At 37.2% G+C, this 4,220-nt stretch overlaps 1 pseudogene; it reads left to right on the top strand.

Annotated features, from left to right (window-relative positions):
* The first annotated feature begins 457 nt into the window (after positions 1-457).
* Positions 458-575, top strand: LOC111907399 (5S ribosomal RNA; annotated as a pseudogene).
* Positions 576-4,220: the final 3,645 nt, after the last annotated feature.

Genomic DNA, 4,220 nt, shown 5'->3' with positions numbered 1-4,220 from the left:
GGATGTAGGTCAAACCTTCGAGATCATACTCTTACTCTTTCATTGAACGATCGACGTACATCCAGGGTCAATAGTAGCCTTTGCTATGAAATCTCAGTTCCTCAAAAAAGATTCATAAGAAGATTATTGTCATGACTTTCCTCTCTTATACATTCCCGAGTTATATATAACGAAGACCTGGTAGACAATAGAATGTGAGATTTCTAACGTAGTTTCTTTTCCTCGTTGGGATGTGGGACTAGAGTAGAATCACACATTTTATTATCCGCCCCACCTTGATTATATCATAACGTGTATGAGCTAAGTTTTCATGTATAATAACTCCTCTCTTCGCCTGAATCAAAATGATACAAGAAATGTCCGGACAGTTTAATGACTACTCAGCAACAGAACGAAAAGACCAAGCTTCTCACCTTTGGGAGCTCTGGTCTTATTCTTCAAGAAGACAGAATCCAGAGTGTGCGATCATACCGGCACTGATGCACCGGATCCCATCAGAACTCCGCAGTTAAGCATGCATGGGCGAGAGTAACACTAGTATGGGTGACATTTTGGAAGTCCTCGTGGCGCAGACCTCAACAGGACTTCCATTAGAAATCATCACTCTCTGCCTCGCATAGATGAATCAGTTGACCAACCGCAAGGAACTATTTACCTTTCAGAAATAGACCTAAGATCCGAATATCACCAATTACGAGTGTTAGTGAAGGTTTTCCCGAGGACAATCTTCCAAACTCGAGGCGGAAACTGTGAGTCCGTAGTGATAACCTTGGATACGACGAATACGACCATAGTATTCATGAACGTAATGAATAGGGTATGCCATTCTTGCTTGGATCAGTTCGTCATTGTCCTTGTAAATGACTTATTTATCTACTCTCGTAGTAAGAAATGGAAAGGAAACATCCACAACTTAACCTACCCCACGAACTTAGTAACGTACATTTATCCCTTCACGTCTCAAACCTGAAAACGTACCTTTCCGTCAGGACTCTTGTAATCCCACTCGACGAGACCAAGATAAGCAAGAGCCTCACCTACGTGGAAGAAATGTAGTGTCCATGGACCAAGAGGTCATGAGAACGATTCATAGTCGTTTGCCTTTAGTGGAGGTCCGCTGGGATGCCAACCAAGGACCCGAATTCACTTGGGAGCGTGAGAATCTATCATTTAGGAAGTATCCCCACTTCTCGGCTTGATTATTCATGCCTACTTTCTTACCTAAATTCTAATTTCGGGACGAAATTCCTTCTAACGGGGGGATGATGTGACAACCTGAAATTTCTATTATGTACAAACATGTCAGGTCAATAGAAGTCAGACTAGTTGCTGTTAATTTTCAGACATTTTAGAATAAGTTTGAGTATTTTAGGCTTAACACTTTAGGTGATATCAGGAGAGAGGATAACCTAGAGTATTTTGTTCATCTTATAAGTTTCAAAACCCCAAGATTTTGAAGTTTATGGCTCAAATGATATTTTTGGACCAAAAACTCAATGGACTATATAAAGGGCACTTAGCCATTTTTAGTTCATTTCTTCATTTTCAACTAGAGAAAAGCCCGAATTCTCTCCCAAGGATCTTCAATATTTTGCTCCGGATTGTAAGTACTTCTACCCTAGAGTGTTTCAAAGCTTACTACATGATTAGATATGATAGAAATCACTCAAGAATCACAAGAAGGAGTTTACGGCCCAAGATCCTCTTGGACCGTAAACACTATTTTGGGTGCCAAAGTACTCCCAAGTCTTCCCTTATGCTTAGAAACTAGTATGTAACCCTTCCATGATGGTTTAGGCACATGAAAAACATCTTAAGACCCCCTTATATATATATATATATATATATATATATATATATATATATATATGTGTGTGTGTGTGTGTGTGTTTACGGTTTGGGGATCTCCCAATACCGTAAACACCCCAAAGTGATTATAAATGGCCCATATTCCTTCCTTATGCCTTGAATCAAGCCTAGACATTTACCTTGAAGTGTTTAGGACTTGAAAACATCATAAAACCATGTTCCATAGGAGTTTATGGCAGCAAGATCATGGAGAAATGATCCATGGACCGTAAACTCCATTTAGGAGTGTATTGATGCCACAAAACATTTCCTAAGGCTTAAACATGAAGTAGGAATGCTTGGAATGACTTAGAGAACTTCAAACCAACAAATAGTCAAAATCGTATGAGCTTACGGCCGTAAACTCAAGAGTTTACGACCGTAAACTCTTTTGTTAGTGACCACAAAACCGAAAACTCCCTAATGGAGTTTTCCTTGAACCCCAAGCATACTAGCCTTTCCCTACAACACTTAGATGCAATCCTTGGGACTTATAACACTTGTATGAGGTGTTTAGCATGTCCTAGTGTGTCTTAACTTTGTTTATTAGTTGTTTAAATACTAATTGGATACATATATGTGATATTATATGTTAACTAGGATCATAGAGTGTGTTCAAGTCTTCACTTGACACCTAGCAATACTACATCTTCAGTTCATCCAAACCACCAACTACAGGTGAGTTTATACCCCTTGAATTAACCTTTTAATCATTTCTAAATGATTTTAAATAGTTTATGGGGGGGGGGGGGGGGTACAGGTTGAATCATGCTAGTTATTATATCAATCACATGTGATTAATAACTAACATGCAAATGGATTTACTATACATTAACTAGTTTTACCAAAAAGATTTCTTCAAATGCTTACCTTAAACGTTTTTATATGTTTAAAACTCTTTATTAAACTGTTTATTATACATTGTATGTTTCATTTCAAACTCTTTTACAATCGTGTTTCAAACAAAGGTTTCTTTATACTTAAACTGTTTTATCAAACAAATACTTTCAAAACGTTTTATAAACTGACATCAAGTCGATCTTTTCTTAGATATAAATCTTTTTCAAAGGTTTTACAAAACTTCTTTACGCTTTTATATTATCAAATGCATGCCCATATATGTATAGTTATATAGGCTAACTCGCTTTATTTCTTTTTCCTCGTTGGGATGTGGCTATGGGGTATCGGTTATCCGTCCGAATGTCGTATAAATCTTAGTTATATATCATGTATACATATGTAGACATAAAAGTTTTCCTTTAAGTCAGTTCAGTACCTTTGGGTAGCAAAGGTATACTTCAGGTTATACACGTACATTATTAGTTACTATTATGGGTAGAGTTAGTAGATACTACTTACCATTTCTAGTACAAGGAATCATCACAAGAGTCATTTCATTCATGAGTCTATAATAATATATTACATGTTACATGAGTACGTTTACATACATTCGATTACATGAGTACGTTTACATAGATACACTTACATGTGTACGTTTACATGAATACACTTACATGGATACACTTACTTGAGTACACTTACATGGATACACTTACTTAGATACCTTTACGTAGATACTTTGTTAAAAGCATGCCTGTATATGTATAGTTATATAATTAATGTTTAAAGGACTTAGGAAGGCTAACCCACTTTATTTCCTTTTCCTCGTTGGGATGTGGTCTGGTAGGGTATCGGGTATCCGTCCGAAGTTCATCTAAATATTAGTTATATATCATGTGTACATATACGAACATAATAGTTATAGTTAGTCAGTTCAGTACCTTTGGGTAGCAAAGGTATACGTTCATATATCCCTAGTAAGCTATTATAGGTATAGTTTGGGCTTATATATGATTTCGTAATAAATATGGATTTCGACCTAGCGATTCGTTGCGGAAGTCACCTTTAGTTCCAAATGTAGAATAGGGACTACCAATCATATTATTATTTACTTACAGCAGGTCTCGTGAGAAGACTACTTACTTACTAGACGGGACTAACCATTCCGACACCCAACTGTTAGCAACAGAGGTAATGAACATCTACGGATGCCTACGGTTAGTACTTATACTAGGAGTAACTTTACGGGACTAACCATTCCTACACCCTGCTGTTGGATACAGAGGATAATGAACATCTACGGATGCCTACGGTTAATACTTATACTAGGAGTACCTTTACGAGACTAACCATTCCTACACCCTGTTGTTGGATACAGAGGATAATAAACATCTACGGATGCCTACGGTTAATACTTATATTAGGGTGCCTTTACGGGATTAACCATTCCTACACCCTACTGTTAGCTATAGAGGAAAATGAACATCTACGGACGTCCAAGGTTATTACTATTTCGGTAGGATGAACATCTA

Source organism: Lactuca sativa, chromosome 3 (genome assembly GCF_002870075.4).
Source record: "Lactuca sativa cultivar Salinas chromosome 3, Lsat_Salinas_v11, whole genome shotgun sequence".
Classification (NCBI taxonomy): domain Eukaryota; kingdom Viridiplantae; phylum Streptophyta; class Magnoliopsida; order Asterales; family Asteraceae; genus Lactuca; species Lactuca sativa.
Note: the sequence above shows the minus strand (reverse complement) of the source record. Positions and strands in the feature narration are given on the sequence as shown.